The sequence below is a fragment of the Enoplosus armatus genome, chromosome 2 (genome assembly GCF_043641665.1).
Source record: "Enoplosus armatus isolate fEnoArm2 chromosome 2, fEnoArm2.hap1, whole genome shotgun sequence".
In the NCBI taxonomy this organism is placed as follows: Eukaryota; Metazoa; Chordata; class Actinopteri; order Centrarchiformes; family Enoplosidae; genus Enoplosus; species Enoplosus armatus.
Window position 1 is genome coordinate 10,558,823 of NC_092181.1, and position 9,025 is coordinate 10,567,847.

The window sequence follows — 9,025 nt, forward strand, 5'->3', positions numbered from 1 at the left end:
TTTTGCAGCGTTGAAAAAAAAACCTGGTTTGAATTGAATAGCTTACTAACGTCTCAAATACAGACAGAGGATGCTTTAAAAAGATGCAGCTGAGCCAGGTGACAACCCCTAATTGATTCCAGTCAAACGGCTCAGCAGCGCTTGGACACGATTCAGCCCGGCAAAAGGTGTGCCGCACGCCAAATACATTGAAAATCTCACAATTTAGTGTGGCGGCTGTGATAAACCAATGTACACGTTTCAACACATCATTAAAACCCCTTTCTTGACTCTTGTGGTACCCACTCTGCGTATATTTTTCGTGCAGTGGCTTCCGGGTGTGAAACAGCTGTTCCCAGCCAAAATTTTAGGAAATAACATTTGGCATAACGTTCTGTGCATGCGTGTACAATATATCCAACTAACATTGGACAGTGGGTAACATTGAAGACGGGGTGGGGACGCACGGTAAGGGCGATAATAACGTTACAGACCTGGTATGAGGAGCAAAATTAAAATTAAATTTCGGCGTTACGTTAACGGTAGCTGACTACAACGCTGACTAAAGCGAGTCCACAATGATGAAATGAAAGTAGGGTGGAGACAACTAAGGCAAATGAGTCACAGCAGCAGCACGATAATGGAAATTCTAGTCATCATAAGCTTGTTCATTGCAATTATGAACTAATTGGATATAATGGAAAAATATTACACCAAAGACTATTCGTGATTAAGGCGATGAATAGTGTGGTTGGTACGTTAAAGTACAGTATACTGTATGAGCTTCTTTCCCATGTAACATTAACATTAGCTAGCCTTAAGCTAGCGTTACTCAAGTCTCCATTGGTTAGCCCTGGCTAGCAGCAGACTAACAATTCCTTCACCTGTGAGGGGTTTTACAAGGGCTCTGGGTCCAAACGCGGTGAATGGGGTGTGCCCGTCTTGGTCGCGTTACTTCCTCTGGGGATTATAATCTGCAGATACCATTCGTTACATCCATTAATATCGATACGAGTCATTCGGCGGTGCCAGCAAGCTGTACGGGTCTTGCGCTGGTGGCTAGCTATCCTAGCGTCAAGCTAATTCACATATAACGTTAAATGGTTGGCTAGCTAACTTAGCTAGCCACAGATACATCCGACGTTATTTTACTACAGGCAGCTAGCTTAACTAAATCTTGGCTAGGGGTGGAAGCTGCTTGTTTTTACTTCTTGAAAATAGCTAGCATCTATCTGCAGGTCGCCTCTCCAATACGGAAGTTAAAAACAAAGAAAACCAAGCGAATATAATCCCAAAACAATGATGTGCTCTTCTTATATATCCATAATACTGGGGGCCAATAGATTCCCAGAGACCGACATATTTGTCAGCACTATAAAACTCTGATGCCAAGTCAGACAGCAGAATTGTCGCAATAAAAATAGAACTGACTGGACGACAAGGGTGTCAATCAAACTGCAAGCGTATTCCATTGCTTTCTGTAGCTTTGACCCCGCCTCCATACAGTGAGCGTCATGATTGCACTAAATCGTGATTAAATGTATTCCCCAGTACAGCAAAACGCAGTCCGCGGCTTGTTGACTGAGTTGCAATAGATAATAAAGTCTTGGTAATATACTTTATTGTCACTAAGCATGGTTGGCACATAAGCTGTCTCTGACATGAGGTTTTAATCCTCACATGTGACACACTGACACAGTAACGCATGTGAGTGTGAGTGTGTGCGTGTGTGTATACAAGTGCACGATACTGTAAGTGCCTCAGTGCCCACATAATGAGAATAAACATGCACACACACACACACACACTCACACTGGCTACACAAAGGGGAGATTAAAATGACAGCAGGGGCTATGAGGATAAACGCAAACACAACCAAGCTCCTCATAAACACACACACACACACACACACACACACACACACACAATCTCCAAAATAATAACAAATCTGAAATCCTGGAAGTGTGTGTGTGTGTGTGTGTGTGTATGTTGAAGCCCCCTTGGCAGTTGGCATGTGAGCCCTTAAAGCTCTTAAAATAAAGGGGAAATCATGGCATAAAAAAAAACAATGGATGATTTTGTGATGACCCGTTTCCTATAGGGGGTTCGAACAAAGAAAATATAAATATTTTTCAAGATTCAAGATTTAAGAACTTTATTTGTCACATGCACATGCAGGATGTGCAGTGAAATGAACAAATGGCAATGCCCCACAGAGATAACGCAGAACATAAAGAACAACAACAACAAAAAGCAACCACAACACTGCAAAAGAAATTACAATATAAACAATATTAATATATAAATGTATATTTTTAATATATGTGAAAATTGAAAAATATAGGTACATGTGTGTGCATGAGATGATGAGTGTGCGTTGTTGGGGTGGTTAGGATCCTTCATGATCCTACAGGCTGTATTTAGGGGTGGCATGGTAAAGCTGTTTAGAGCGGGTTGGGGGTTCGATCCCCGGCTGTCATGTTGAAGTGTCCTTGAGCAAGACACTGAACCCTAAGTTGCTCCTGATGGAGACCAGCACCTTGCATGGCAGCTCGGTCGCCATTGGTGTGTGAATGTGTGTGTGAGTGAATGGGTGAATGAGACTTAGCTGCAAAGCGCTTTGGGAACCGTGAAGGTTGAAAAGCGCTATATAAGTGAGATCATTTATTTATTTCTACACCTCTTGGTGTATGAGTCCTGCAGGGAGGGGCTCTGCAGAGCAGAGCTGTTGCCAAACCAGGCAGTGATGTTTCCTGTCAGGATGCTCTCTACAGCTCCAATAGAAGAATCCTCAGAGAGACTCCAGAAGTGTCTACTTGTGCTGTCCATGTCAGATTCTTTTTTTGTGTGTGTAACAGAGTCTGTATGAGGTAATTCCACTTGCTATTTCATGTAGATTTGTTGGCTCAAGGGCGCCCTCTTTCAGGGGTGGTAAATGCCACTGGCACCTTAGAGGCATTGCCAGTTGTGAGAGACATGCCCGCGGTAAGTTGCTGTGCACAGCACTGTAGGCAAATGTGGTGTATTAATGTCTGTATGTCCACCATATGAACATATATGCACAGTGGTTTACGGAAACATTAATTAGAAGAGTTACAAATGGGTTACTGTACTTTTTAAGTGCTAAAAATGTACAATTAACGGTATAACACATTTGTTAAGTTAGCTAGCTAGCGTCGATGTTAAAATAATTTGCTGATCTTTTGTAGTGTGCTGTGTGTGAGCTGCCTGAATCGAGCCAACTAAGAGACTGACCGGTACATGTTTTGTTCCTGTTCAGATATTAAACGGCGGCCTAAAAAGAGAAACCAGCCTCCTGTTCATCATTATTCACACGAGTCGAGGGGTTGATAGAACCGGCCAGTTACAGTGAAGTGTAGCTAAGCGTGGTTACATGCGCATGCGCCGACCGTGCATGCAGCCTGTTACAGTCGCTCCTGTTTGTTTTCTTCTTTTTCTTACTTTTCTCCTTTATTTCTTTATTTAACTCAGAACTCTTTTTTTTAAGTACTGACTTTTGAAGTTGTGCCCTCTTCAAACAACACAGTCAGAGGGAGTACCGGGAGTGTAGTTTAATGTGCTTTACGGAGACATGGCTGCACCAGGACATTCCCGACGACAACATTTCCATCGACGGCTTTCAGACCATCCGGGCCGACAGGGATTGCACCGGGAGCGGTAAGCGTAAAGGAGGGGGGCTTGCCGTTCTCGTTAACAACAGGTGGTGCAATCCTTCCCACATCACCATCAAGGATCGTGTCTGTTGCCCGGACATTGAACTGTTGGCTGTTGGACTCAGGCCAGGATTCTCACATGCCGTTGTTGTGACTGTTTACATCCCCCCCTCTGCCAACCCGAAGTCGGCGTGTGACGCCATTCCGCAATAGCCCGTTTACAGACTCAACACCCGAATGCACTCATTGCTATTTCGGGTGACTTCAACCACGTCACCATGGCTAAGACACTTCCCACCTTCACTCAGTATGTGAGCTGTCCTACTAGAGAGGAGAGAACCCTGGACTTGCTGTATGCTAACGTTAAGGATGCATTCAGCTCCTCTCCCCTCCCCCCTCTGGGTAGGTCAGACCACAACCTAGTGCACCTCAACCCCTGTTACGTGCCTCTAGTCAAGAGCCAGCCTGCAACCATAAGGACAGTGAGGAGATGGTCAGAGGAGGTTTATGAGACACTTCAGGGATGTTTTGAGGTGACTGACTGGCAGGCACTCTGTGAGCCGCATGGAGAGGACATTGATGGGCTCACAGAGTGCATCATGAATTACATCAATTTCTGTGTGGACTCCACTGTCCCAGCAAGGGCCGTCCATTGTTATTCAAATAACAAGCCATGGGTGACAAAGGACATCAAGGCCATCCTAAATAAAAAGAAGAGGGCCTTCAGAGCTGGCAACAGAGACGAGGTGAGAACGATACAGGGGGAACTGAAGGTAAAGATCAGGGAGGCTAAGGAGAAGTACACGAGGAAGCTGGAGTGGAAACTCCAGCAGAACAACACCAGAGAGGTCTGGAGTGGAATGAAGACCATCACGGGTTACAGGCCGACCAACAAAAGAGGAGCTGAAGGCAGTGTGGACCGGGCCAACGACCTGAATCTGTTTTTCAACAGATGTGACTCTGTGGGCCCTGCTCAACCCCCACATGACTCTTCTGCTGTCTGCCTCCAACCTTCACCTATTCCACTCGCCCCCCCCCCTCCTGCTCCTTACAGCCCCCCGCCCCCCACCCCCCTGTGAGAGCTTTCCTCACACCTCGTTCCCCAGTCCCCAGGCTGACGGCACGCTTCAACCTGATGACATCACCCCTCCCCCGCCGGTCACCTCGACAATGTGCTTCACTGCTGACCATGTTAGGAGACAGCTGATGAGACTCCCTGATGGTGTCAGTCCCAGAGTGCTTAAAGCCTGTGCCCCCCAGCTATGTGGAGTACTTCACCATGTCTTCAACATGAGCCTGAGTCTTCAGAGGGTCCCTGTGCTGTGGAAGGCGTCCTGCCTCGTTCCTGTGCCGAAGACGCCGCGTCCTAGTGGCTCTAAGGACTACAGACCTGTGGCACTGACCTCCCACATCATGAAGACCCTGGAGAGACTCGTCCTGGAGCAGCTCCGGCCCTTGGTCAAGCCACACTTGGACCCCCTTCAGTTCGCCTACCAGCCCTGACTTGGAGTTGAGGATGCCATCATCTACCTGCTCAACCGCATCTACGCCCACCTGGATAAGCCGGCGAGCACTGCGAGAGTCATGTTTTTTTACTTCTCCAGTGCGTTCAACACCATCTGTCTGGCTCTACTGGGTGAGAAGCTGACGGAGATGCAGGTGGATGCCCCCCTCGTGTCCTGGATTGTCAATTACCTGACTGGCAGACCACAGTATGTGCGCTTACAACACTGTGTGTCAGACAGAGTGGTCAGCAACACCGGGGCCCCGCAGTGGTCTGTCCTCTCTTCCTTCCTCTCCCCTGCCATCTTCAGAAGTTTTCTGATGACTCAGCAATAGTTGGATGTATCAGCAAGGGTGATGAGGAGGAGTACAAGGCTGCTGTGGACAACTTTGTCGCATGGTGCGAGCAGAACCACCTGCAGCTCAACGTGACAAAGACAAAGGAACTGACTGTTGATCTGTCCAGGGGGTCAGTGTGGACATTGTAGAGGATTACAAGTACCTGGGAGTTCACATAGACAATAAACTGGACTGGGTAAAGAACACTAATGCCCTCTACAGGAAGGGCCAGAGCCGTCTCTATTTTCTGAGGCGGCTGAGGTCCTTCAACATCTGCCGGACTATGCTGAGGATGTTTTATGAGTCTGTGGTGGCCAGTGCTATCCTCTATGCTGTTGCATGCTGGGGCAGCAGGCTGAGGGTGGCGGACTCCAACAGACTAAACAAACTGATCCGCAAGGCCAGTGTCATGTGGGGATAGAGCTGGACTGATTTTTATTATATTTTGTACATACTTTCTCTAAATTATGTTACTTTCTACTCTTGAATGGGAGCACCGGTACTGTACAATTTCCCCCCGGGGATCAATAAAGTATTTCTGATTCTGATTCTGATCCCCTGTAATGTGGACTCCCAGGCACTTGAAGCTGTTCATCCTCTCCACAGTAGTCCCATTAATTCTCAGTGGCGTGTACCACAATCAGCTCCTTGTTGTTGGTGACATTCATGGGTACCTGGGTAACCAGGGTTGGAGGTTAAGAATTGTCTAGTCTGGCTCACTGGATGTAGGCTGCTGGGATAAGTCTGGCAACTATTTCAGTCGCAATTCTCCTCCCCTTCTGCTAACTGCCTGTTACTGTTTTCAAAGTCTGTGGTTTTAACGGGTCCAGTGAGCTCCTCCAGAGCTTAAGTGTAGGTCGTCTTCACCTCTAGGACACCGATGATCAAGTTATGTTCGTCTTTTTTAACAGTAAAAGTTGTAAAATCACATAGTCTACATACGTCGGGATTTAACCAATGTAATGCCAGGGCTCGCCTCCCCACGTGCAAATGTTCCACCAAAACAAGTTTCCCCCCCATAGACACTATTTTGCAAGGGCACCATTACTGCATCCTGGGCTTAGCGCCGCACAAGACGATTGTGATTGGTTTAAAGAACAAACAAGCCAGAGCTTTTTTTCCTCCTATCCCACAACGACCATGGGTTGAGCCAGACCTGTATGTGGAGACAGGTCTGGCTATGCGATACTAGTAATTATCCAGTGTTTACTCTTACAGAAGAGTGCTAGTGATTTCAGCGCTCCATTAAGGCGGAGGTTCCAAACACTAGTACTTGTCTTTGCTCTAGCTGGGTTAATGTCAGTGAAACACAGAACTAGTATTGTAAGAAAGGTTGAAATCTGAAGTTTGATGTATGAAATAGCTTTTCTCAACAAATACAAGTAAAATGTAATATAATCAAAGCATCTGCAGCAAAGGATTATGTGTATTCTCTCAAAATCATGTCGGAACTTGATGCATTCATCATGATGCAGGGAATATAAAGAATCTTGTATTCTAGGTCTTTCTTCTTAGCTAATTCCTGTTTTTTTTAATATGGGAACAAAACCAGAAACTCAATTTCATTTTCAATTTTAATGTTTTTTTTTATTCTTTACATTTCTCCACAACAGTTCAAAGCAGCATTGCAAATCAAGTCAGAAACCAAATAAGTGTAACACAAAATATATCTTTCTCTTCAGGGAAAAGTTATTTACAGTGAACTTTTCAATTATATTCAGATAATAAACTTCTGTTACCTCTCACCTTTAATTACACAATTCTACGATACAACTTTGGTTTCCTCTTCATCACCAACAGAAGTAATGATGAGTGCTGTGACAGTTGATTCTGCTGTGATCAGCAGGCCTTAATTACCACTGCTCAACAACAAAATAATAACACACAGCAGATGGATACAATACAGTGGATATACAATAAATACTACCTTCCTGAAGCCTATTGTCCAATTTCCTGTGTTTCTGTGTTGGATTGCATTGTATTTCAAGGCGTGCCTGCTGTATATATTCTGTCTAGTCCGTCTATAGGCAGCTATCAGGTGAGCGGGTGCATGTAAAAAAAAACATGATTTCAAATAAGGTGTTTTCTTTATTTGTGTGTGCGTGCTGCCTTGAAATCAAGACACTGAAACACCTACAGATTGCACTTTGTAGGGGTCAACCCCAAGGCACACATTTCAACTATTTTACATGTAATTACGTAATCACTGTATAATATCTTATCATTGACCTGTTGGCACATTTTCCTATTAAATCTGTACAGAGTTTACTAGAAGCCGTGTCATGCTCTCACAACAAAACACCATTTCAAATCTTTATTCACGGTGCGCTGGCTTTGCTACATTCAAGCAACTGTACAATAAAGCAGCTTTAGCTACTAGCTACTACAATATTTATTTTTTTTACTCTACAACATATTTCTTCAAGTCCCTTACTGTATTTTACACATTTTCGTGTGTCTAGACTTTATCACTTTTGTTTTTGCTTGCTCCAAACAAAGTCTGTGCCTGCACAGAATCTCAGAAAACCTTTAGAAGACGAGGGGAGGAGGAGCTGCTGTTCAAAAAAATCCAAATGAAATGTATTATTTATGGGACCATGCACCTGCATCGAAACCCTTGAACGTTCTGTCATTTGATGCTGGCGTTACTTTCCGTGACATCCGCCCCTCCTCCTTCTCATTTTTTTTGTCCTCCTAAGATACACTGGCCTGAACAGAGCTGTGATTGGCTAAAATAATCCCTAGACTGTGATGTCATTTCAAGTTCAAGTGCAGCAAGGAAGAACCACCACCGACAAGAACAAGAAAACACATGATGCACTTCTACGTTACTAAACAATATAAACTACTAACTATGCTATATAACTATAACAACTAATGTTGCGCTCAGGAGACAAACTTTAAACACTTTAAAAATGTGTTTTTTTAATAGACTCAACTTAATAAGTCACATTTATTTCATTTTAGCAAAATGTGCCTCCTTCAATAAGCATGTGTTTTTCGTCAGCAGATGTTAAAATATCTCATTTCAGGGTTATCTGTTTTCTGCTTTGTATTAAGTGACGATCTATTTAACTTGATTTAATTTCCTTCACAAGACATGTCATAAAGCACTTTCTGCCCGCCTCAGTTCTCAGTTTTTTCAGGCTGCGTTGTCCAGTGAATGAACACGCCACAAGACAAAAGCGATTGAACTGAAACATTACATTCAGTGGTCTTGTACAAGAAATCTTTTGGTGCCTGCATGTTTAGATTGTTTAGATTGAGCCACACCTTTTTAAATTGATATGCTACTTCTTAGCGAACGGCTGCTTATTTACACATTCAGGTGATCTCTGTGGGCTAATTACTATGAGCGACCCGTTTCACATTGTCACGCTGTTTTCACAGTCAGTTGATACATTGTTATCATAAAAATCATATCATATTATAGCTGCTTTAAGGCCGTGCAAACAAGGGAATTCAATACATATTAACCCTGTTCAACTATTTTCTGCAGCTGCAATAATAGTAATGAGTTAGAACAATTT